The sequence below is a fragment of the Canis aureus genome, chromosome 38 (assembly GCF_053574225.1).
Source record: "Canis aureus isolate CA01 chromosome 38, VMU_Caureus_v.1.0, whole genome shotgun sequence".
Lineage (NCBI taxonomy): Eukaryota > Metazoa > Chordata > Mammalia > Carnivora > Canidae > Canis > Canis aureus.
Genome location: NC_135648.1, coordinates 10075838 through 10103792, shown reverse-complemented (window position 1 = coordinate 10103792; position 27955 = coordinate 10075838). Strand labels below are relative to the sequence as shown.

The 27955-nt window shown below is 37.5% G+C and overlaps 2 long non-coding RNA genes across 4 annotated transcripts in view; one reads left to right on the top strand and one right to left on the bottom strand.

Annotated features, from left to right (window-relative positions):
• LOC144307048 (uncharacterized) overlaps window positions 1-5545 on the top strand; it is a 43592-nt gene extending 38047 nt beyond the window's left edge. The window contains exons 2-3 of the long non-coding RNA XR_013374016.1: window positions 1889-2030; window positions 5344-5545. This is a non-coding gene — a long non-coding RNA (uncharacterized LOC144307048). The remainder of the gene's footprint in view (window positions 1-1888; window positions 2031-5343) is intronic.
• Window positions 5546-21373: 15828 nt separating this feature from the next.
• LOC144307046 (uncharacterized) overlaps window positions 21374-27955 on the bottom strand; it is a 199417-nt gene continuing 192835 nt past the window's right edge. For all 3 annotated transcript variants that reach the window (XR_013374006.1, XR_013374013.1, XR_013374007.1), the window contains one exon: window positions 21374-21519. This is a non-coding gene — a long non-coding RNA (uncharacterized LOC144307046). The remainder of the gene's footprint in view (window positions 21520-27955) is intronic.

Below are 27955 nucleotides of genomic sequence, written 5' to 3'. Positions count from 1 at the left end.
AGTACAGACATATAATTTATGAAGGTCAAGGGAAAGAAAACAAAGTAAAGGATAGAATAACTGACCCTAAAGCTGGAGGACATTGTATCCTAGAAACCACAGGTAGGCAAATGATGGTCCATGGGCCAAATACAGTCCAATGGCTGTTTTTGTAAGTAAAGTTTTATTGGAACACTCTATGCGTATTCGTTTATATATTGTCCATGGATACTTTGCTACAATGGCAGAGTTGAGTAGTTATGACAATGATCTATAAAGCACAAAATATTTATCATTTGGCTTTATAGAAAAAATGTTTGCTGATTCCTATTGTGAACCATCAGCTTGGTCCTAGGCATTTATTAAATAATCATTATTCATTGATTCATTCACTAGATCTTTGTTGAGAATATAGTATTATGCCAGAAACTGCTAAGTACTGAGGGTTAGGAAACAAACACCAAAGATGAGATTTCCATTACTGTGAAGCTTACAGACTAGCCAGTTATTCCAAATAGAGCAATATTTAAAAATGGTTGCCACCTGGCCCTGATCGAACCCCTGTACATATGGCTAAAAAAATCAAGTCTCCAAAGAAATAATCCAAATTCGAAGATGAAGATTTGCTTTGTAACTTTTTTCAGGAATTTTGTTCCTGGGCAAAATACCTGAGATAAGTTACCAGCACAATGGGCTTGTATTCTTTACTTTTCGACATTAAAAGAGAGAACACATTGTTGACTGTCATTGTTTTTTTTTGTTTGTTTGTTTTTTGTTTTTTGTTTTTTTTAAATATATTTTTTTTAATTTTTATTTATTTATGATAGTCACAGAGAGAGAGAGAGAGAGGCGCAGAGACACAGGCAGAGGGAGAAGCAGGCTCCATGCACCGGGAGCCCAACGTGGGATTCGATCCTGGGTCTCCAGGATCGCGCCCTGGGCCAAAGGCAGGCGCCAAACCGTGGCGCCACCCAGGGATCCCTGACTGTCATTGTTTTATATTCAGAAAATGCTTGGAAAAAATAATCTGCAAACTCTTGGTCAACACAGCATCATGAAAATTACGCAGCTAACCACATTTTCCTCTCTTGATTGTTAGTTGAACAAGTTAAACCTTAACCAATTTGCTTTTTCAAATGTAACTGTTTTTAATGAAACATGGGGTTATAAGGCTTTCATTCTCCAAATCAAACTGAGCCAAAAAAAATTTTTTTTGGTCAGTTAACACATGCTTCTTATCCGCATCATGACATTCTGCTAGGGCAAAGGAATTGTTCAGAGAAGGGATTTGGCGATGAATATTACTTTGTGATCAGATGTCCTCAATCAGATGTACTCAAATGTCCTAAAATTTACAATATGGCCAGCTAAGGAGCTGTTTTGACTTTGTGCGTTTGCCCCTGCTACAGGTATGAAAAGAAAGAATTTGGGGAACACCTATACCCATTCTCCTGTATCAGAATCATTTAATGATCCCAAAGTGTACATATGGAGAAGGATACTAAAGAGTCCTTGGTCTCACTCTCTATAGGCTTTTCTAGTGTTTTCTCTGAGCTCACAGCACACCAGGGTCCAACCAGGTTGTTATGGAGGGTGATGTCCTCAACACTTACTCCCCACATTGCGAACTTTATTCAGAAGCTTCCTTTAAAACTCTTTGTAAGTATTGATGTCACCACCATGATAGTTAGATAATCCTGGAAAAACCTGTACTCTGATTTACAAAGATGCAACACAATAGATACATGGTAGGAGGGAGGGTGATGCCAAAAAAGAAAGTTTTCAAATGCAAAAGGGGTTATTTCTTTTGCAGCAGAAAAAAAATGTATTTTGTCCATTAATACTTGTACTTATGCTACTTCAAATGAAATTAAACTCGACAAATTTTGTTTGCTGCCTCATTATTTAGACAGAGATCCATTGTGATAAGTGAAATCATCCCAGAATGATGATGAGGAGAGCCCAGAAACATCTCCTAGGATCTGAAACATTCTCATACGCTAATCAGAAAACTTCCAGAATAACTAAAAATGTACCATGAAGCCCAAAAAGTAATTTTAGAAAGAGCTGGAAATTTGGTTAGAAGAGGGAATGGCTCTTGGAAAAGTTGTTAACCCATTTGACTTTTTAAGTTAATGGAAGATGTCGGGTATGTATTATGTATGTGTTACTGTATAAATATAAGTTTACACCACACAAACAAATCAGGACCTGGAGCATCCTGGCCCCTAGGGTTGCTTCATGGGAACTGGCAGCTCTAACCTAGAATTGCTTTTCTCTTTGAAGGTGATACTACTCAGAGCCGAAGCCACTGAATAAACAAACTGACGGTTTGAAAAGAAACACCCCCGTTTTAATTCCATTTGGAGCTAAGTTTAGATCCTAATTCATCTTGCAACAGAATTAAATTTTTTAAAAGATGTTTGTGATTTAACCATTAGTGTTTCTGTACATAAGAGAGGCAGCCAGAACTGTGTCAAGTTCAAGTGCTTTCTTGTGCAGCAAAGAGAGTGAGAGCTGTCAGTTACCCCAAATGGGCAACACAGTCTAGGAAGGTTGCAAAGTTCCAGGAGGGACCAAGAGTGAGGTTCCCTTTTGCCATTTTCTTTTCTATCAAAATTAGATGGAGAGATCATGGAGGTCTTGAGGATTATGATTATCTACAACTCATGTGCAATAAATAGCTACCAATCAGAAGATGGCATGGATTCATCCCCTCTGACACATTTCTCAGAGGGCCCAGCCATGGAAGTGTTTAAGAATAGAATACATATTTCATATAGAGAATGCTTCTCAACCCTTAAAGCACTTCGGGACTACTTAGGAATCTTGGTTACTAGAGATTCTGAATCAGGGGGCACCTGAGTGGCTCAGTTGGTTAAGCATCTGCCAGCTCAGGTCATGATCTCAGGGTCCTGGGATTGAGTCCATGTCAGGCTCTCTGCTCAGGGGGAGTCTGCCTTCCTCCCTCCCTCTGTCCTTCCCCCCAGTACCTCCCCTCGCTCATGTATGCATGCTCCCTCTCAAATAAATAAATAAATAAATAAATAATTTTTAAAAAAAAGATTATGAATCAGTAGATCTAGCACAGGGCCTAAAGTTCTACATTTCTAACAAGCACTTGGGCAATACTGCTGCTCTTCAGGCCGTGCTCTGAGATGTGAAGATCCAGAGCCCCAATTTTGTAGTGGTTGCTTGCAGTGCTATGTTAAAAAGAAGAATTCTGAGGCTAATTTTTGGCTTTCTGGGAAAGAGTGACACCATCTATGAGTGAACTTTTTGCATTGATGGTGGTGGTAACTGCAATAATGTCAGGATTTTTTAAGGGTTTCTAACATGCCACCTTATAATAATTTCAGGTGTACAATTCACCATTTGTATAAATGCGAAATGATCACCACAAGAAGACTAGTTACCTCCTGTCACCATTAAATGTTACATTTCTTTTCCTTGTGATGGAGCTTTTAAGGTTTATTTTCATAGCATCTTTTAAATTTGTAATACACTATTACTGATTGTTGTCACCATGCCTTATTTATTTTATAACTGGAAGTTTATACTTCTTGATTCCTTTCATTCATTTTGCTCCCCTCTGGCAACCGCCAATGTGTTCTCTGTATCTGTAAGTCTTGTTTTGATTGTTGGTTGATTTTGTTTTTTAACATTCACATGGAAGTGAAGTCATAGGGTGTTTGTCTTTCTGTGTCTGACTTGTTTCACTTAACACAATGCCCTCAACATCCATCTGTGTAATGGCAGATCACAAGATGTCTTTCTTTTTTTATGGTTGAATAATATCCCATTGTATACGTACCACATGTTCTTTATTCATTCACTCATCAGTGGATACTTAGGTTGTTTCCATATTTGGCTATTGTAAATAATGCTGCAATGAACATAAGGGTACATATATCTTTTCTAATCAGTGGTTTCATTTTCATGGACTAAACATGCAGAAGGGGAATTGCTGGATCACATGGTAGTTTTATTTTTAATTTTTTGAGGAATCTCCAAACTCTTTTCCATAATGACTGTCCTGACATTACTGCAGTTTATACCACCAGAAAATATGGGTTCCCTTTTCTCTATATCTTTGCCAACACTTGTTATTTCTTGTCCTTTTGATAATAGACATTCCAATAGATATGAGCTGGATCGCATGCATGTGAATTGTATATCTCCTGCTAGTTTCACTGTGGCCACAGGGGCAGCCCAAAGGAAGGAGTTTGTACTACCGTTGCTGGTCCTACCCCATAAAGGGAGAACCCCAAAATGTTGCCTCCCAGCACTCCAGTCCTCAGAGGGTGTTAACAGGCTCCTGTCACTCCAGCAGATTCTTTAAAATTCATTCACATATGTTCTAGGTGCTTTTCAAACTGCTGCTTTTGGAGCTGAGTCCTGGGGCGAGTGGGTCTTCCAGTGAGCCCTTTAAGAATGGACTCTCCATTTCCTATAGCCTTTTGGTTCTCCTAGACATAAGCCCCATTGCTTTTCAATGCCAGATGTTCTGAGGGCCCATATGTCTAATGCAGATGCCAAGAGTTGGGGTGCCAGATGTGGGGCACAAATTCCTTGACCCTCAGGAAGAACCCATATTTGTAAGATTCTTCCCACCTATGGGTCACCATCCTGGGGGTGGGGTTTATGGCAAGACTGCATCTCTGTCTCTCCTACCGTTCTTGGTGTTTCATTTTTACCTTTTATTGTGGAAGAGCTGTTTGGCCAGTTTTCAGGTGTTTTTCAGAGGGAATTATTTCATATGCAGCTATAGATTTATATCCATGGAAGGTAGTGAGTTAAGAATCTTCATATGGTGCCATCTTGAATTATCTCCAATAATTTCACATTTTTGCCACCCCTAGAAAGCCATGAAGAATCTTACCACCCTGATTTGGGGTATGGTGAGTCATAGTGTTTGTGGTATTCTCTTATTTCCAAAAGAACTTAGAATTCCTGCATACTGATGAGATAATAAGATGGTATAATTATGCAGAATTTTTTGCAGATGGAGGAAGTTTCAACAGAAAGGTTAAGTATGGTAGGTGAGGTCAAGTAGAAAATCAAGAATACACTTTATTTTTGTGTCCTAAAATATCTCTATGATTATATTAACCCACAACTCATTTTCAGTATCAAATGTATGTGAAATTCAAGCAGAAAATAAATGATTAAGTCCTACTCTTAAAATTCCTGTGAAAAAGTCAATTTTTTGTTGTTGTTGCAAAAAATAAATTAGAGAGAAATTATTCACATTTAAAATGACATTATTATATTAAACTCAGCAAATGTATTTCAGAATAAATTAGTTTTGTAAAGTTATATAAATATATATATATATATATATATTTTTTTCTTATGTGAAAGACTGCACAGAGAGGAGGAACAGAGGGAGAGAAAGAATCCCAAACTGCCCACTGAGGTAAAACCAGACACCTGGCTCCATCTCAGGACCCTGAGATCACGACCTGAGGTGAAACCAAGATCAGATGCTCAACCAACCGCACCACTTGGGCACCCATATACATATTTTTTATAGAGTGTGTTATACTTGTATATCTTTTGGATAATATCCACAATAAAAATGCTGCTGAAAATTGGATATATCCAATGGATATATTGGATATATCCAATTGGATATATCAGATGCTCAACCAACCGCACCACTTGGGCACCCATATACATATTTTTTATAGAGTGTGTTATACTTGTATATCTTTTGGATAATATCCACAATAAAAATGCTGCTGAAAATTGGATATATATATATATATATATATATATATATATATATATAATAATTTATAGGAATGGAAGTCAGGAGAACTTGATTGGAATCCCTGTACTGCGATTATGTAACTGAATAAACTTGGGTGAAATATTCTGTACATGTGTCTGTGAGCACAAACATGAGCACACATACATGCTTGTAAATAATGATATTGTTTGCACTGTGTATATCACTGGGTTATAGTGAGAATGAATAAGATGATGTGAAATATCATAACAATATAATTTATTATATGATAACAATCTTCTTAAGATGTTAAGCCACATGCTACAGCACAAAAAAATAACAATTTGTCTTGTGTGAGTTGGTGTAAGTGTTCATAAGGTTATTAACACAGCTGCATTGTCAGGATCTGTTAACCATAGGATTATTGGCAGTTAGCTATTGACTTCGCAATGTGTGTGTGTGTGTGTGTGTGTGTGTGTGTGTGTATGTGTTAAAAAAGAGAGAAAGAGAGGAAGAGGAGGCAATATTCCTAAAGAATGGAATCCTTTTGACAAAAAATGGAGATAATAACATGATCCAATGCTTATGAATTAGTAAAAACCTAAATGGTAACAAGAAAAAATAAAGAAATATTTAGCCACCAGAATGGGATTATCAAAAGAAGCAAGGTAAATAAATGGTCAGTTCGTATTGATGACTAATCAAATAGGATACACTATTAAAATTGGATACACTATTTCCTAATTATTTGACTATTAAAAAGTCAATTAGGAAAACAATTCCTAGTTCTTTATTAAATTATCTCAAATTGATAAACAAATTAAAAATGTCAATGTTACACCTCAGAAATTACTTTCCAGAATTAATCTAGATGCAGCTGAAAAGAATACCATTAAATTGAATTAATTGATTTACAGATTAAAAAAAAAATAATTGCAAGCTATTTATTTTTGCCATGACTGCAGAAAGGACCAGAAAGTAGTTTTCTCTGCCATGCTTATGATTCCCTGGAAGTCTTCTCCCCTCAACCACTGACTCATGTAGATTCAGAATAGTATTTGGTTAACCATTTCCAAATAATTTATTACTACAACTCAAACCAACCTTCTGAAAGGTTTTAAAGTAGGCTAAGCTTACTGCTAGTTGCCTCAGCTTCTTCTTTCTAAACCCTTATCTCTCCACTGATCCCAAGTGTTAAATCTATTTATTCTTCCCCTGGCTATGAGAACAAAAATAGAAACTCTGACCAAAAAGCATGAAATAGCTGATACAAGTTTAAGTGGTCACTTTTCCCAAGAATATTTGTACTTTAGTAAGAATCAAAGCCTGAATACCCTTCACACACAGCTTATACTGGATCCCATGTTTGTTTTTCTGGCACAGGACAGGGTATGAATAGTGCTGCTGGCCATGGCCTGACCTGAAAGCAAGGATAAAGCACAAATCTTTAGAAAAGACTCAGTCCCCTGACCTCAAGTTCATTATTTGTGGAGATCCAAATTTCTCACACTTTTTTGGGTCATAGTACTTGAAATTCCATCATGTACAGATATATTTATGTTAACAAGTGTACTCTTCTAAAAGGCAGAAATTAAAATAAGAGTTATGTTTTATTCATTTGGTATGTGTTGTTATAGCTGAATATTTTCTTCCTTGGACTGACTGCTCCAAAAATTTATGATTAACCTAGTACAGGTTGCTTGGAGTCTAGACATAAAGGGTAAGGCTGAGGAGGCTGGACACAAGGGAGTACAGAATCAACAGCAGCTGTCAGAAACTATGGATGGATGGATGGATGGATGGATGGATGGATGGATAGAGATATCTGGACCTATGTAAACCTTCCAGTGTGAATGTATATCCATAAATCTAACATGAAAGCAATGTTAAGTCTCAGAAATAGGTGAGACTGGGGTAGGTAATAATCATAGGAATTACAAGGGGTGGTGGATACTAGATTGAAATTTTATGTGTGTTGGTACATTTTGAAGGACAAGGTCAACTTTGAAGATTAAGAGTAAACAGCAATTATGCCATTCTCTGAGTTTGGGCCTTACAATATTAGAAATTAGGCAACAGAAAATTGGAACCCAGGCAGAGTCTATACCATATGAGTAAAAGACAGTTCCAAGAAATCCCTTTATTTGAGCCAATGCTCTCTCCATAGCCTGTAATTTGCTTTAGCTTTTATATATGTCCTGTTAGGAAAGAAACTATGTCCCAAGAATGGCTGGCTTAGAGATCACAGGTGGAATAAGGGACTATAAGATAGAGAAAATGGATGTTGCATTTTCTTGATCCAGGTCTCCTTATTTCCTTTCTAATTACTGAAAAATTGATCCCTGAATCCACAGTTGAGCTGCAAAGGCATGTAGAAGAGAACTAGATGAGCACACAATACACTTAACAAGCTGGCTCCCAAATTAATGGAAAGTGGACCTCCTTTGACAAGCAACATAATATCTACTACCCTTGGGTAGGAAAATTGTTAGATGTACATATACAGTGTGGGAAATGGAAAGAAAGGGGAGGCAATTTGTACTGTTGACTCTATTTGGGAACCCCTGACGTCATAACACTCAGGTGGGTGCATACCTGAACTACATGTAAAGCTGGCCTGTATGTGAGTTGATTATAGATAGGTACAGAACGATGGCCCAGGAGATTTACATGGAAAGCATCACTACTAAAACATTGTATAAGATTAGGAATGTATCCCACTTGAGCATTTGAAGAAAAAAATGATAAATTCTATAGTACTATTACTTAGACTTGTAAACTATTAGGCAATAAAGTAATAAAAATATTCAGTGAATTTATTAATAATCACACCAATACAAACATTCAGGATTAGATAATGTTCATTTTCTATTATCAAAGAGTAGCAGCTTTTTCTATAGGAATTCATAGACACTCTGAAGCCTCTTAAGTCTACAAAATAGTTTAACAATTACCAGGTTTTATTTATTTAATTTTTAAAAAATATTTTATTTTTCTTATTTGAGAGAGAGAGAGAGAAAGTGAGCATGAGTGAGGCGAGGGGCATTGGAGGAAGGACAAACAGACTCCTTGCTGAGCAGGGAGCCTGACACTGGGCTTGATCCCAGGACCTCAAAATCATGATATGAGTTGAAGGCAGATGCTTAACCAACTGAGCCACCCAGGCACCCCCTAATTGCCAGTTATTAAAGAAAAAATGGCACATAGATGCTTACTTCTTGACCATTTAAATAATCACTACTTGCAAAGTTATAACTTCAAGAGATTTATTACTTAAGATGGAGTCATCTCTTTGGTATTACACTCTGAAATGTTCTGGAGGGGAAAAAAAAACCACAAACGTTTTGTTAATTAGCAACCTGGGCCACTGTTTTGCATGAATGGATAACCTTTTAAAAACAATTTTGCTTTTATATAATATGAGAATAAAAGATAAATCTCTTATATTTAAAGGTCCCAAAATGACAGCTTCTAAGAAGTATGACAAAAATAGTCACATGCCTTGGACATGTAGGTAACACTTTGTTACCTTTAATAAAAGAAACAGTGGCAAGTGTAATTCACAGACACAGAAGCCTTGCAGGGATGTGTCAGGGCTGGGGCCATGTGGCTAAGCCAATGGCACACCTAGACCTCCCTCTAGCTAAACCTGGCCATGGTTCCAGTTCATAGGCAGCAAGAATAAAGTTACACACTCTGACATGGATAGGCCAGTCCACTGTGGAAATATTTAAGTTTCTGGTGGAGATAATACCAATCGACTAATCTGGGAGAAAAATTGCTACTCATTTTTTGAGTTGTTCTTAGGGGAAAAAGAATCCTCATTGATTTAACTATGTTTAGGTAAGAACCACTAGAGCTTTCCTTAATGGTTTTACTCATTTGGTAAAGAGAATGAAAATTCTCTTTTTGACAGCCTCTACCACTGGTAACCATCAATGTCAATAACTTGAAGTATTCCCAAAGTTAATGAGTTTTATATGAATTAGATTATAGCTTTGAGCCTGCCTGTTCCTTCTTAGGCAAAACCCAAAGGAAAACTGTGTTTGAAACATCCCACCTCTTTGACATTCTACATGGTCTTGGGTAAATCACTGGACCTTTTTAGACTCAAATCGTCTTTCCTAAAAAAAAAAAAAAAATGATCCTCAATTCTCTATTCGTATATATTATAGTGGTTTGTGGAAAACCATCTCGGTTGTTTTAGTTTTAAAATATGGTACTAATGAGTGAAAGGCCACATTGTTAATCTCTGGGTGGGCTATTTAACTTTGTTCTGTTACATGACCACACACTTTATCTTAACCAGAGACTTGGATCTAATAAAATATCAATTTGGTTCAAGTTTATTTCAGAAACTATTCTGATGCTCTAGTTTTATTCTGGTTCAGTGGTTTTCAAAATATAGGGTTGGTTTCTGTTCAGAAGTTCTCACTGGGTTTTAAAACAAACAAACAAAAATGTTGGCATTACTTCTTTGTAAATGATGCTCAGCTCAGCTCAGGGTTCATTTAATCAGAAATTCATTCCAATATTGAGTATGAATTGATTTTACAGCTGAAAATGGTTCAGTTCTCAGCTTCTAACCATAAGTCACATATCTCATAAATAGACACTTCCAGGCACACGAAGAATAAGGTAGGAGAGAATGGAAAGTTTCAGTGCATTTCTTTACCCTATATCATAAAGATAAATCCTACTGAAAGTGGAAAAATCATGTCATGTTATACAAGCAGGACTTGTTAGGACTTGGCTACAAAAGATACTTTATTTCTTTCTCCCACAGTATCTTTAAACTGGTTCAGAGAGGGATATGACTTCTCCAGCCTTAGTATAAAAACTTGAGCAGCCTTATGATTTCCTGGTTACCCTTAGGAAATATAGAAAAGGTAAAAACACAATCTCTATCCAGTAATTAGTAGTTAGCTACTGTTTTACTGTTCAATTCAGTTTTTAGTTATCCAGTGACCATCCCTTGCGGTAATCAAAACTTCGAGTCTGACTTCATTCTAAATGTCCTTCCCTTCTCCAGCTGGACTTCTGTGGTTGAAGGTCTTGTGTTCATCTACAAGGGGCTGGAGTATGCTCCTTCTTCTCCATGCTTCCCTTCACCCATGTTTGGCCCCTTCCAGCAAAAGAGTAGAGGATGTAGGTGGGCTGAGCAGGATAGACCTCACAAACTAGCATTATGTGGAGATAGCTGTCCACTCTTGGTACCTGGTAGGTTTTTATTTATTTATTTAAAAAAAAATTTTTTTTTAATTTTTATTTATTTATGATAGTCACAGAGAGAGAGAGAGAGAGAGAGGCAGAGACACAGGCAGAGGGAGAAGCAGGCTCCATGCACCGGGAGCCCGACGTGGGATTCGATCCCGGGTCTCCAGGATCGCGCCCTGGGCCAAAGGCAGGCGCCAAACCGCTGCGCCACCCAGGGATCCCACCTGGTAGGTTTTTAAAAGCTGATTTTTCTCTCATGGAAACTTCTGTGAACTTCAGAAAGCAGGAGCCCCTCCTACTTTGTTCTACATCTCTGAGTATCTCATATGTAATCTAAGTGGGGAAAATCCACAGAATACTATAGGTAATACAGGAATAAACATATATTACCAGATGCATCCATGTATAAAGGGCTGGAGAGACATGAGTGAATAATGAGGATAGTCTGACAAAGGTTTTGGAGATCATAGGCCTTGAGCAGAATTTAGTTGATAGAGGATAAGAACAGTCATTCCAGGCGTGAAAGCAGTGTCTAAATCATCTGAGAAGGGGAAAGAAGTATGACAGGTATAGGAAAACGTTTGAGTGACTTTCCCCATAGGGGTAAATCAATCTTTAAAAGGAAATCAGTACAACTTGGGAGGTAAGAGGGCAATATTCATTATGAATAATCATAAGATTTTAACTTGATTCAAGAGGTAACTGGAAACCCTTTTGGGGATTTAAGAAAGAAAATTAAGTGATTAAAATATTGTGGAAGATGGGCTTGAGAATGTGTGTCAGGCACCAGGGAAGAGGGTATTGCCTGTAAGATGTTTGAAGAACCAGGTCTGGTTAAAATAAAATAGTCTTGTAGAATCCAGATGGCTTCATATTTTCCAATTCAAAGAGATAAACAAGTTTCTTCTGTATTTTTTCATCATTTTAAAATCTCTTCCCATTCTCCTATATTCTGATAAATAGACCCTTTCCCAATGATTGGTGAAGAAAAGGGGTTGGGCACTTAACATTTTCACTATATGGTCATGGCTTTTTTTCAAATAATGCATGAGTCATGCAGACAAAATGTATCTTTACAACAAAAAGTGGCATTTGAATAATGTAATTTTTAAAGCCCCATTAAGAAGTGCTTATCAATATTCTATAAAAATGAAGAAAGCTTTTCTCCTCACCTGGGACAACAGAACCACTTCTCCTTTGATGGAAGGGTGGGATGAACATAATCACGTGAATATTTCATGAAGTATTTTAAAGTACTGCACAGAGCCTCTGTTCTCCAATTATGGTTTACATTGCTCCAACAGTCCTGTGAGCTATGACTTCCCTTGTCCAAATGAACAAATTGAAGTTCGGAGAGAATAAATGACTTACCCAAGTCACATGAAGGAAAAAAAAACAAAAAAAACTGGAGATGTAAGGACTCAAATCCAGATTATCTGACTCTTAAATTCCAGCCTCTTTCTCGACACCAAACAATTGGCATAAACAACTATTCATATGTTAGTCATTGATCTTATTCTGTCTGTTTCATTTTATTAAATCATTACCCCATGTCCTGGGGACAATGCATGACTCCACTATTAAGGCAAATTTGTTAATATGGACATGCCATGTTAAGTCACGAGGAGGCTAATTCAATTACCTTTCCTTTGACTGATTTTTGGTAAGGATACAGTGAACTTTTAGCTGTGGTTTGACTTACGACATGTTGTAAAAATCAATGCACACTATATTAACTGTCTAAAAAGGGCTATAATATTTTAAATGCTTTTTAGAGAATGAAAATATTGATAACTTAATCCTGATAGCCATAATCATGGCAGCCACTAAAGAGCTCCTTTGGGACTTGGGAATTTATGAAAGAAAGACATAGCTAGACAAAGAAACATCTAATGGATAGGATATAGGAGGGGCCACTAAAACTTTTGTTTACGATCTTAGCAATTTGAAGTAAACCTAGATAAGATAACATTCTTTAGCAAGTGCCACTCATCTGATTTTTCTCCTTCCAAGTGTCAGCATTTTGATAAACAATATTTAAGGAGAACCAACCAAAAACCAAAAAACAAAATACTATGTGATTAATTCTTTACCTTGAGATTTTATAAATGCTATAAATTAGTTACTGACAATGAGGAACATATGCGTTCTATGGAACACACTTGCATACAATTATAGTATGGCAAAAAAAACTCATTACTTTTAGATGTGCAAATAAAACTAATTTCTGTGGTTTTCTCTTATTCTAATCTTCCTTGGGATCCTCTATCTCGTGATCTATAGGAAAAAGGAAATGGTATGCAAACACAGAAAGGTGCTCTCTCTAATAATTTAATTTCATTGTTTCAGATGTCACCTCTCCTCCACTTGCTCCTCCAAAATTTTGTATATAAGTGAGGAGGCTTCGTGGCACCTGTTCCCTAGTTGTGAAAAAGAGAAGCTGTACATTTTGTACTTTCTAAGTGAAGTGGCTATTCTGGTTGGTCCCCCAGACTAGTGATGTCTGAAATAAAACTGATCCTGCCTGACACAGTGGCAGGATCACCAGCCAGTGATCCCAGTCATTTGTCATAGCCTTGGAGTCCTTGACACAGGCGGGCAGGCTCTTTCTACCGACTCAAGGCTTCTGCCATTGCCTGGGCTTCCCAGCACTCTCTTCTGAGCACATGAGAACTTCTAAATTTCTTCTATATGCTATTGCATGAGGAGCCAGGATACTATATGGGGCTCACCTATCTAGCTACCAGTTGTGCTACTTTCCCCCTGGTGATAAGATAGCACCTGCATTATTTTAATCTCTCCTTATCTCCTGATCTCCTACTTATTAATTTGAATATTTCAACCATGGCCCCACTGGAATTTCCATTGTAAGAAAGAGGAAACAAGGATAGAAGAATGCCCCACATTCTACCTTTTTTTTTTTTTTTTGAGATTTTATTTATTTATTCATGAGAGACAGAGAGAGAAAGAGAGAGGCAGAGACACAGGCAGAAGGGAGCCCGATGTGGGACTTGATCCTGGGACTCCAGGATCATGCCCTGGGCCGAAGGCAGGCGCTAAACCGCTGAGCCACCCGGGCTGCCCCACATTCTACTTTCAACTTTCTTCTTCCCACTACTTCAGTACAAGAGTTGAGCTTTTCACCTTTTTCTCTTTGGCACAGACTTCTCTTATGTAAAACTCTGTGATTAAATCAGCTGGACTTTTGATATGAAGGAATCTAAAGATATTTCAGAATCTTCTCTCTACACACATCTGGCAATCTGAAGGTCTGCACTGATTCCCTCAGACTAGGGATGATATCATCTTTGCTATATATGATAAGACATGGCTCAGCCTTAGTGGCAAAAGTTGTTAGAGAACATTATTTATAGGTAAATACAATACATTGGTTAAATCCCCCTAAATCTCATCAAATCTCAAATTATAAACACATTGTGAGATTTTGATAGAAACTTCCAGCTTTTTCTCACCAAATTTCTTATGCAAATTATTAGCTAGTATAAGTAAGATGATTGCCTTCTTCTGATCTGGCCTGTTCTCTTTTCCTAATTCTGATGGTACTTTTCCACATTTCATATAATTTTTGGTCATGGCCAGTCTGCACAATATGAAGTTCCTTCCTTCCTTCCCTTATTTCTCCTTCTCATCTTTCTGTTCTTAATTTCTTCACTAATTTTCATTTTATTGCCACAAAAAAAATAAGGTGTGCCACTTATGGGATATTCTTAAATATATAAATATACAAAACAAACAAATAAAAATCTCCCTATTCTAATTGCTGATGTGTATTATCCTTCTAAGCTGTGTTCTCTTTTCCCAGCAAATAAAATCAAAGCCATTTTAAATGCTTTTGGAAAGAGGCACAAGCCAAGTTAAAATGGCTTCTATGCAGTAGGAAGCAATGCAGATTTTTGATTTCCTAGAAAACAACATTACTATATCAGCAGCTCACTAAATGTTCCTGTTAATCCATTTCACGCTCTCTTATATACACATGAAAACTTGCAAGGTGGATTATAATAAAACAATTTAATTAAAATATTGTTATCAAATGCACTCATACATATATGTTATAGTAAAAATTATTCCCAGGCATCAATATGAAAGTAGATATAGGAACTATATAGGAAAGTAGATATAAGCTCTATGTCTAAAGCAGGCTAGGACCATGTCTATATTGTCAATGCCTAGTGTTATGCTCCAAACATTATAGGTACTCAATACATTTTTTTTGTCAATTGAATGAATACATAAATAATTACTTTCTGAGAAGAGAGAGGTGGTGATGTTGGTGGGAGTCATGTATTTTAAAAGATGTTTGTATGATTCTCTATAGACAAATATATATTCAGATCAGGATACTTTGTTGCAAACAATGGAACTCATTCTGGCTATTTTAAACAGAAAACAAATTTATTAAATTATCTGAGATAACTAACAGAATGTCTGCGATAGAAGGTCGAGAAAAGGAGGAGGATGGAGGCTGGACAAGCATGAATACATCCCAGTGACACAATTGGACAGCCCCAGTGGTGACTACCATGATCTCTACTAGTTGAGGATCTGCAGTTTTCATAGCAGATCCTTGACCAGAAATGTTCCGTTAGTACTTCTGCCATTTCTGTCTGAAAAAGCAATTCCAGAGAGCATCTCCTTCACATAAATATCTTCCAAGTTAGAATGTTGCACTTGTACCTCTGGGAGGAAGAGCCTTGCAACCCTCTGATGAAAGAAAGACTGGAAGAGCGATCATCTGGCTTATCCCTTAGTGAAGTGGGATTCAAACATGAGATATTTCCTATATCTGAGAAAGCCTTCTAAAAGTTGTTGCACTCATGATGCTTATAAGCTAAAAGCTTATAATGGATTATTTTTGCTCTTTATAGAATTTTTAGAAAATAAAATGTAAAAGAGAAAAAAGATAATCATCCACATTTTAAAGTGGTAATAATTTTCAATGAATGTTTATGACTTCTCAAAACTAACGCGTCTTGAGGTTGGTTCTAGATGGCAGAGTATGAAGATCCTGAGCCAACCTCCCCCAGGACATGCAAAAATATACAAGCACATATAGAATAAATATCTCTGAGAAACAAACTGAAGGCTAGCAGAAGAGATCATATGCAACTAAGGATGTAAAGAAAAAGCCACATTGAGATGCGTTGGAAGGACAAAGACATGGTCTAGTCAGGATCCACATGCCCAGCATGATGACTACATATGGGAGGGATATCACACCATACAGGCCCTCCCTGGTAAATGAGAAGTCCAAGCCCCACACTGGGTTTCACAGAGCTGGGGCCCTGCCCTGGGAAAAGGAGCACCCATAATGTCTGGGTTTGAAAACCAATAGGGCTTATATCTGGGAATGCCAGAGGGCAGTAGTAAACTGAGACTGTTCTTAAAGGTCACTCATACAATCTCACTTATTTGGACTCCCAGAACAGAGACAGCAGTTTTAAAAGTGAAAAGGGCCTGGGTGATACACGAAGAAGATCCACTGATGCATGAAGAAGATCCACATGACTTAGGAATGTGCTGGAAGGGCAGGGATCTGTTGGAATAATCTCTGAGGATAGAAGCCCTGGTGGGCTCCTTCCCCCCACCCCTTTTCTCTTCTTCCTCTTCCCTTCTAACTATCTGGCTAAGGGACATTTTTGGCACTCTAAATCTACTATGGTAGCACTACTCATCCCTCCCTGGTGTGCCCCTGTGGACTCGCCCTGCAATCCACTTGCCCTGCCCAGACACCCTGCCAAACAGCTCCCTGTCCCATCACTCCTGGCAAGCACCCTCAGTCAGCACCAGAGCCCCTCCCAAGTGCCCCTGCCCTGTGGGGACAGCTCTGTACACTAGAATGCCTATAACAGTTTCAGCCAGACCCACATCAAGTCATGCCAGAGGTCTGCCCCCACCCACTTTAGTGAGTCTAAAACAGTCATGACCAGCCACTCAGCCAGACAGGCCAGAGGCCAGCCCCATTCACCAGCACACCCATAGCAGTCACAGCCAGACCTTGCAGATAGTCACACTGGGAAACAGTGCTGCACACCAGACAGTCTGCATAAATAACAAACCAGCCACACAGAAGGGTATGCAGAAGGGGATCCTCCTGGAGCACTTGGCTTGAATAATGAGAGGGGTTGCACACTGGCCACTACAGGACACTTTCTGCATAAAGCCACTTCTTCAAGACCAGGAAGTGTAACTGATCTACCTAGTACATAGAAACAAACAGAGGCAAATGAAGAGACAGAGGGATATGTTCCAACTGAAAGAACAAGACAACACCAAGTATACTAGCCCTTACATGTTAGGAGGAGAGAGAAAGGGACAGAAAATCAATTTGAAGAAATAATGCCTGAAAATTCCCCTAACCTCGTATAGGAAGCAGGTAAACTAGTCCAGGAAACACAAAGTACCAAACAAGATGAAACCCTAAGAGACCAAGACTTATTTTATTTAAAGTGTTAACAATTAAAGACAAAGAAAATCTTTAAAGTAGCACGAAAAACAACTAGTTACATAAAAGGGAACTCTCATGAGGCTATCAGCTGCTTTTTCAGCAGAAATTTCACAGGCCAGAAGAGAGTGGCATAATATATTCAAAGTGTTGAAAGGAAGAAAACTTACAATTGAGAATACCTTACCCAGCAAGATTACCACTCAGAATTGAAGGAAAGATAGTCTCCTAGATAAGCAAAAGAGGTACGAGTTCATAAACACCAAACTAGCCTTACAGGGAATGTTAAGGGGACTTTAATTGGAAAAGAAAGCCCACAGTTAGAAATAAGAAAAGTATGAAAGAAAAAAAAATCTCACTAGTAAAAATAAACATATAGTAAATATAGTGGATAAATCACCTACATAGCTAGTATGAACGTTAAATGACAAAAGCGGTAAAATTATCTAGACCTACAATAATTAATCCAGGAGTACATGAAATAATAAGACATAAAATATTGGTGGGGTGTAAAAATGTTGTGCTTTTAGAATGCACTTCAACTTAAGCTACCATCAACTTAAAATAGACTGCTAGTATGTTATAGATGAACCTCATGGTAACCACAAAGCAAATACCTATAATAGATGCATACCAAAAAAATAAAGGGAAAAGAAAACAGACATAACACTAAGGAAACTCACAAGGGAAGAGATCAAAAGAAAAACAGTACTAAGAACTACAAAAACAACCAGAAAACAATTAAAAAAATGGCCAATAGTACATATATATCAATAATTACTTTAAATGAAAATGGACAAAATGCTCCAACCAAATGACACAGAGTGATTGAATGGATTAAAAAAAATACCCATACACATGCTGCCTACTTACTTCAGATCTAAAAACACATATGTACTGAAAGTGAAGAGATGGAAAAATATATTCCACACAAATAGAAACCAAAAGAAAGCTGGGGTAGCAATTCTTCCATCAGCCAAAATAGACTTTAAAACAAAAACTGTAATAAGAGACAAAGGACTATTTGAAGAGAAATAGTCCCACTTCTGGCTATTTACCCAAAGAAAACAAAAACAATAATTTGAAAATATATAGGCACCCTTATGTTCACTGAAGCATTATTTACAACGGCCAAGAAATAAAAGCAACAAGTGTCCATCGATAGATAAATGGATAAAGAAGACTCAGTGTAGATGGACCTAGAGGGTACTATGCTGAATGAAATAAGTAAGAGAAAGACAAATACTGTACAATTTAACTTTTACGTAGGATCTAAAAAACAAAACAAATGAACAAAACAGATTCATGGATACGGAGAACAATATGGTGGTTGCCAGAGGAAATGGAGGATAGGGTGGTTGGGTGAAAATACGAGAAGAGGACTAAAAGGTACAAACTTCAGTAATAAAATAAGACATAGGGATACAATGCACAACATAGGGAATGTAGTTAGAAATGCATAACAACTTTGTATGTTGACACGGTAGGTAGGTTCATTGTGGCGATCACTTCACAACATATATAAAGGTTGAATCACTATGTTGCACACCTGAAACTAACATAATATTTTATGTCACCCATACCTCAATAAAAACAAAAATACAGAAAACTGACAAATATCTTAGTAGTGTAGCCTGAAACATATACACTTCAATCTGTGGAGTTGACTTTATTTAAGGAGGTGAACTCAGATGCTAAGGAGAGATTTACAAAATAAAGCCAAACCAAGTGAAACACAAATGGAAAAACAAACGTCATATTCTCTCAAAGTATATTTAATGGTGGTGATGATGACGACGATGATGATGATGATTAAACGTTCAGCTAAAAAACTTGATAAAAGTCATAGCTTCTGACTCTTGCAACATTTTGTTAAGAAAGACAAGTATCTTAATAGTTTGCTTGGTGGGTTTGAAGCTGCAATCAAAGATTTGCTTCTCAATTTGGTGAGTTCCACATGCCAGGATCTGCCTGCCACTCAAAGGTAACAAAGAAATATGGTTGAGCACCAAGTACAGTATATATCAAAACACCAGGCCCTTGGGAGGAATAAGTCATGTGTAATTGGTTATGTCTTGCCCTCTATGTCTAAGAAGTAAAAGGGGGGAAAAAGCTTGGCGGAATCTAATTGCTCTAATTGTAAAACAGTTCGGTACTTTAGTGTAAACAGCAAGCTTTTCTTTGTAGAATAAACTGTTAAGGCTTTTTATACTTTTGCCAGAGACTCCAAAACTTTTATGTATTGTATCTTGTTGGTTAGAATTAGGACTTCAAGGGGCGTCTGGCTGACTCAGTCAGTGGAGCATGAAACTCTTGCCCTTAGGGTTATGAGTTCAAGCCCCACCTTGGGTGTAGAAATTACTTAAAAATAAGATCTTAAAAAAAAAAAAAAGGATTAGGTCTTTCATCTTTTGGACCTCAGTTTACAGTGCCTCAATACTATAACAGTTTCAGTATGATCTCCACCATGCTGCTAGATTATCTTTCTAATACCAAACTTTCACATTTTAACATCCAAATATCAGTGGCTTCCCTTTGTCTATAAAATGAAATTTAACATTTTAAAAGACTCGACATGTTTAGTTTCAAATTATAGCTCCACTTCCCGGCACATAAGGTGTGGACACAATAGGCCAGTACACCCAAACTTTTCTGTTCTCTGGAGCTATGTTCTTAGATAGCAATGTTTCTTTGCAAATGATATTTTTTTTATTGGCATGCTATTAATAATGATAATAATAATAACAAAGTTTAACTGAACATTATCTAGTATTGTGAATCATTTCACACAGATTATATCTTTTGATTTAGTATTTCCTATGAATATCCTCAATTCACAGATATGAAAACAGAGGCTTATGGAGAATAAGGTAAATGAATGGTTGGAGGGATTCCCCACATAAGTGAAAAAAATAATCTGTCGTTCTGGAGAATATGATCAAAATCAGAAGCCACTGAATGCGATTTTAATGTATTACTAATATTGTTTTCTGGTCTTGAGAAAATCACTGGCCTTCCATGGGCTTGGCCTCTGTCATTTTCCCATCTGTGAAATGAAACAATCCTACAGTAGATTCCTTTGACTTGACCCTCCTGCTGCCTGCTTACTATGTGAAACTGGCAGACTAAAGAGGCAAGGAGTTTACAGCAGATTTCAAACATGAAGTGTAATGTAAATAACATGCAAAATAATGTGTGTGTCTGTTTCACTCTACAAATCCAATCATTTCACTTTTAAATGAGTGAGGGTAGGGAGAGAAATGAGCTCCTATCAACCCCATGGGGCTGGGAAGAATTTTCCCATTACCTCTTGAGAAATTCAATAGGAATCCAATTAGAATTTTCTTTTGCTATGGTAACTTTTACAGCAATTTAAAGCCCTTCCATGATCATATTCAGCAGAAGAAGATGCCTTCTGTGGCAGAGATACTGCCGCTAATTCCCCAAGTTACAGAATTATTAAACAATGACAATAACGTTATGGTTGAATAAATGAATGGTAGCTAAATTTTACGGAGCGCTTACTTGGTATCAGTTTCCAGTCTGAGCATTTTGCATGCGTTGACTTATTGAATCCTCACCATGACCCTATGGGGTAAATACTATCATTACCCTCCTGTTAAAGAATTTTTTTGAATCTCTACACCCAACATGGGGCTCGAACTTGCAATCCCAAGATCAAGAGTCAAATACTCACTGACTGAGTCCCACTCCTTAACCTCACTTTAGTGGTAAAAATATAGGCACAGAGAATATAGGAAACTCACTCAGAATCACACAGCTAGTGAGTAGAAGAACTGAAATCTTAACTCAGTTTGACTTCAAGTTTTCCTCCTCAAAATCAAAGAAAACTAAGTGACCTAATTTGGGCAATGTGATCTCTTTCAGACCCTCTGTCTAACATACACAGAAAAACTATCTGGCAGATTTTTGTTTGTTTGTTTCTAGAAAGGCCAGAAATAAAGCAATCATCAGCACAGAACTCCTTTGTTGTCTTCCTGTTAATCCGTTTAAGCATAAAACACTGGCTGTCTTGTTAAAATTTCCTGTTTACTTATTTCTCTGTGAAAGGGATCCTCTTTGCAGATCCTGGTTCTGGAGGAAATTGTGTGAGCTGAAATTCCTCAAAAGAGAGAGCAGAATCATATCATCATTATCACACACAGTGATACCATTATTAGTCATTTGAAATAAAACATTAAGTTAAATAAATCTGTTTTATTTTCTTCTCAACAGAAAAATCCCTCTATTCCAAATAGAATTTGACTCATGACAGACTAGAGTGGAAAAGATTGGAAGAGCAATTAGATTAATTAAAACACTTAAACGTGCCATAGAAAATCTCCTGATTTCTCTACCTTACCCTGATAGAACACATTAAAGCTATTTGTATTTTCTAACTATGTACTTTTCCAGGGTTCACACAGCAAACAAGTATAATTTGTATGTGGACTATAACTTAACTTCTTTACATACTGCCTGTACATACTTCTACAGGAAATATTTATTAATCTTGATGATATTAATCAAGATGATAATGCTTCCTAGGACTGCTAAATATTAACAGAGAATAGATGAGAAAAGCAAGTAAATTCATCCAAGAAGAGGTATGAAAAAAATGCCATGTAACCATGGCCTAAAAAAGAAAAAGTGATCTCTCATTGTTCCACCTTTCAAAGTTTTTTCTTTAATGTGACTAAAAATAACAGGGTTCAGACTTTGGGCACCATTCACTAGTACTATTGTATAAAATGTGAATAATCCCCATGAAGAAATGTGCTCATGTTTGAATTATTTGTTTCAGGCTCTTGCATTTCTTTTTATGTAGTAGAAAATATACATGTAAAAATCATAGTGACAGACTCTATCTTGGTTTGAGGGTAAAAGTCCCTTTTATAAAGCTGCGTATGCACCATATGTTGTAATTGTCAACATCTACTTTGTTAAGTATCTACTGCATCCATGAAGTTAGGCAATGGGATACAGTGGTGACCATAAAACACAGCTTATGCCTTAATGTGGATCTTGCTTTTATGTAATACTGTACTCAAATATATAGATGTCTGCAAGATCTGTTAAGTGTGACTTTTATGATCTTGTGAAGAGATGAAGACCTTATCTCTGTCTACATACCCAGATAAAACACATAATAATAGTTTCTATACTGATTTTCACAAATCCTACTCCCTCACTATAGTCATAATCAATATTTTTTCACTAATATTTTGTCCTAAAAGGAATTCTGGAAAAATAAAATGAAACGTGAGAGAAAATAGACTATGCAGCAATGTCATTTTTTAAATCAAGGTATAAAATAGTTGGTTGTACCAGTACAGGAATGTAAAGATCTAGAGTTACCTCAACTGAACACCACAGCCTTCTACTATGGCTCCTCTAGTTTTATATGTCCTTTGAAACGATACCCTAGCAGGTAGAACATGGGGTCCCTGGTCAGTGAGACCTGGGTACAAGTCCTAATTTCTTCACTTTCTAGATATAAGACCATGGTTAAGTTGTTTTACCTCTCTGAGCCTTATTTCTACTATACAATAAAAAGGGTGGATAATTATGCATTTATAATAGAGTTATCATAAAAAGTGAACAAAACAGTTTATTTTGAAACATTTCACAAAATACATGGCATTATATTAGATGATCAGTATTTTTGTCTGAGTGTGAATCTAAAGCACAATATGGAGTTTCACATATTTTATTGAATAGATGTGCTAGTTATCTGTTGCTGTGCAACAAACTATCTTTAAAAATGAGGAGTTTAAGAATGGCTTAACTGGATGGATGTGGCTTAGAGTCTTTCAAAAGAATTCAGTCAAGAAGTTGGCCATTGTCAAGGCATCTGAAGGCTTGATGAAGGCTAAAGAATTCACTTCCATGATGCCTCACCCACATGACTGGTAATGCAGCACTGGATGTTGGTAAGAAGCCTCAGGTCCTTGCTTACAGGGACTTAAATATAGGGCTATTCGTGTTTTCTCACAACATAGTGCTTGCTTCTTCCAGAACAGGTTATCCAAAGATAGGAAGGCAGTAAAAATAATGAAATAACTTTTACAACCTTGCCTTGGATATACACTCCATTATTTCCACGATATTCTATTATTTACACAGATCAGCACTTTTTAATGTAGCAGAGGACTGCACAAGAGAATGAATAAGAAGAGCAAAAAATCCCCAGGCCCATATTGGAGGATAGCTATCATTGTAGACTTCAGGGATTCAGGGGTAAATGGTTCAGTATCAGCTATTAGGTAGTATAAACTATACAGCTTTCTTAGTCTCCATCTTCCTTGGAAGGAAGGAGAAAGTGGTAAATACCTAGCCCTTGTTGCCCTTCACTTCTGAAATATTGTCGAGGAGCCCAGTCCCTAGAGCATTGACAAAATGAGGAGGGTTTCTAGGAATAGAAGTCACAATATTAGAAGGGCTGCATATGTCAGTTTTGAGAGCTGAATCAAGGAAGCTAGGGTATTGCGCCTGAAGAAAACAACTCAGTGAGAGACTAGTATTCACATACTAAATGTTTGAATGACTGAAAGAATAATCATGACAGTGTAAGTAAATGGAAGGAGCACATGACCTGGAATTAAAGATACAAGGTCTGATCCTAGATTTTCCATTTATTTGTTGTATAGTTTTGTATAAATCACTTAATCTTAATGAGCTTCAATTTTTCACCTATAAAAATAAAAGGAATGGATATGATAATTCCTGCTGGGTTTTATTTTATTTTTTTAAAGATTTATTTATTCATGAGAGACACACAGAGAAAGAGAGGCAGAGACACAGGCAGAGGGAGAAGCAGGCTCCATGCAAGGAGCCTGATGTGGGACTCGATCCTGGGACTCCAGGATCATGCCCTGGGCCAAAGGCAGGTGCTCAGCCACGGAGCCACACAGGCATCCCTCCTGCTGGGATAATGTACCTAAAAATATTTTATAAACCATAAAGTTTGGTTAACATGCTAAATTAAAAAATTGCTACCAAATGAATTTGGTTATTTTCTAAAGGTATGATGCTATTAAGACATTCTGTTTAGTTTTCACGTGGCAGATGTAGACTTCTTTTATGAATCTCTGGAAAGCAGAATTAAGATCAATGAATAGAAACCAGGAGAACTGTTTTTCACATAAAATCATAAGAGGCTTTGCAGGAACTAGAACAGTCTAAAAATAGAATGGTGAGGACCAAGTAGAGAAGTGAGCTCCAAACTGTTTTGAAAGATAACTCTATTGAATGGAGATCCATCTAGGTGCCCATAGGTCTCTGATAATATCTCATGGGTATGGGCTGCTGTCACCTGGACATGAGTTCTGAATTGATTTCCCAGTGGTAGATATGGATTTATACTGTCTTTCTTATAATAGCCCCCTGTTTTACAGGTGGTCCTTGATATTATGAGTTCGTTGTCACGAAGTGTATAGCCACACAGCAGAAGGAACCTGGCTTACACAGGAATCCAAACCATGTCCCAGCCTACCCCAGCTCTCTACTCTGACTGAAGCCATTTTCCATGTGGTCAAATGGCTTGTGGTTGCCTTTGGTATTTTCACTTTCCAATCCATGATTCGAATGGTCCCTGAAGATAGAGCCTGATGATTACATTACGTTGACACCTCTGCATGCTAGTGATATTCTGTTGCAGTGATTCTTAAACTTTTTGCAGATCTTTTTGGCAGACTGATGAAAGTTATGGCCTTCTTCCTAGAAAAATTCATTCTCATACATATACACAAAATTTTCCATATAATTTCAAAACTCATCTACTGACTTCCTTCTGGGGATTAATGTACCATAGTCCTAGAACCATTTGACTTGGGGCTTTAGATGGAAAATGAGCAGATGACATATCCACCCAATCCTTAGACTATAAAAGAAACCAGAAGCCCACCAAAACACTCAACACTGTCTCCAATACATACTCAGATTTCCAGGGAGATGGTCAAAGTCAGGTTACAAGTAGGTCATGTTCCTAAAAGAAAAATGACCACTGCAAAAATAATGGAGTTCATTTCCATCAGAGTTATCCTCACAACCTTAGTCTTCTTAAAAACAGGAGCACAGAGTAGAAATACTTGCACTCCCATTTTGATTTATGGATCCTAGAATTGATCCCCTACATTTTGTTTTCTTTCCAGAATATTGATAACTAGCTGAGTTCATAGGCAGACCCAATCCCCTTCAATCAGATTGATTTTCATTGCCTTGGTTCACTTTTCCTTCTCTGCTTTGATGTTTTACTTACTATTAAGCCAGAATGCTAAATTACAGGTATGCATATACACATATGAGGGGCTTACAGACAGGAGGCTTTAATGACCACCGTGTGCCCAGATAATTTGGCCTTATGATCAAAATCAGACATTTTAAAAGTTATTTCCAACCTGAGGCCATGTGCTTGCCTTTCACCTCTTCTCGTCAATGCAAAGCCACAGTCTGCAAAAGATCCTATTTCTTTGATTTTATTTTGTGGTTTCAAAGGTAGGAAAGAATTCCACCTAGTTTGAAATTACAGCTAACGTCAGGTAAAGAATGTTACTGTGTGTGCATTGGTCCACTAGAGCCAAGGATAATATAAGGAACCAGCCCAAGACATTAAAATGTCTGTACCAATTGTGGCCATTGTGTCTGGGTTCAGGTCTCATTAGGGAACAAACCTTGTTGATGGATCTTTGTGTGTGGGCTCCATGTCCCAAGTGAGGACTATCAAGCTAGTGAATTGGACAGCACTGCCAGGGGGCTTGGGTGCAGGCACTGAATCTGAGATCAGATTCTGAAATGGAGTTCTAAACTAAATGGAGCAGGGGCCTCCATCCATTCTCAGTTTTTGAAACACCAGACAGAATAAAGCCTTGGGTGAGGCAGGTGGGTAGGAAACAAAAGCAGACAAAAACATTCCAGTTATGCCTGTGAACACACGAATCCCCTGATCTTGGAGCTGAAGTCCAAGTCCTTAGAGATCTATGGTTTTTGTAAGGAGAAGGCTGTGACACATTAGTTGATCAAAAAATCAATGTAGTGAGTCACAACCATCCTTTGTAAAAATATATGCATATATAATAACATAAATAGATTAGAAAAATATCAGAATGCATCATAGGTAGTATGAGTAGGAATGTTCTATATAACTGTTACTTCAATTATATACATCGTGTGTGTGTGTGTGTGTGTGTGTGTGTGTGTGTTTGCCATGTAAATTATTTTTTATTATGGAATGTTGGTCAAAAAAGTTTGAAAGCCACCACTTGATGTGAACCTGAAGCTCAATTAAAAGAGCAAATGACTCTTTCTCTGCATTGTACAGCCCTTTCTGGTATAAACAGTAGAATTAAGTCACTCATTCCGTAGTCAATTTGGTTCTTTGCAAAGAACTTATTCCTAAAAAGACTAAGTCCAAATGAACATCTTTACCCTTTTCCTGCTCCTTTCCCTGAGACTATATTTGTTGATTAAAATTCAATCTCCACACTAGAGGCCTGAGTCTGACTGCTCCAGCAATCCCTTTCTTCTCTCTCTCCTTCCTTACCTCCTTTCCCTCCTTCCTTCCCCTGTTGGAGGACTGGTGTGAATATTTCAGGGTCAGGAAGGTTTAGTAGCCAAGGCAAACTGCAGTTGGAAGCAGAAATCATAGCAAATAAGCAATTAAGGTGGATCCATGCCCCACCGCCCCCATCCCCAGCACCTTCCACAAACATTCCCATACTGGAGCAGGCCCTCATCACCTCACACCTTGATTATTGCCATAGCTCCCAGCTCCTTCCCTGACGGCAGTCCCTCCTCACATGGCTAACCTGCCCACATATGCCAAATTAATGCTTTGAATATGTTGTTTTCATCATGTGATTATCCTGCTCAAAATCATCTAAATCTCCCATTACCTCCAGGTCAAATCTTGAACTCCACAGCATGCCCTTCTGGACTCTCCACAGTCTTGCTTCAATCTGTCTGGCTAAACTTATCTCTGGATGCTTCTGAGCACCGAAAGCCAACTCATTCCTCCCTCAATCTCCTGAGAGTGTCTAACCCCTGCTTATCTGGTCTTCCTGTCTCCTCCTGCTAGCACAGATCACTTTTCAATCTGAACACATGCAAAATTCTCTGTATCATCTCTTTGCCATCTTCCCATGTAATCTCACTGTTACTTGGTACATACTAATGTATTCGATCCCCTCAAGCTCCTCAAAGTCACATTTATCAAAGGCAAAATCTCCTGCATGGCTCTCCCACCTATCAAGGTACTATATGATATTAAAATATTAAAACAACATCTAATACTTATTGAGTATTACCACACACTGGGTTAAAAATGCATTAATTTAAATTTCAAAATGCATTATTTTACACCTTATTTACAGATGATGAAATGGAGGAAAGAAAAAAGGAAGAGCTATGAGAAAAAAACAAGAGTTGTCTATGTCTTTGGAGAGGAAGCCTGTACTCTGTCATTGCCTTACATTCCTAGAGTTTGCAGAATAGTGATTCTTAAATACATTGGAAGCTTATAGACTCCTTTGAGAACCAGACAAAAGTGATGAAACTTGTTT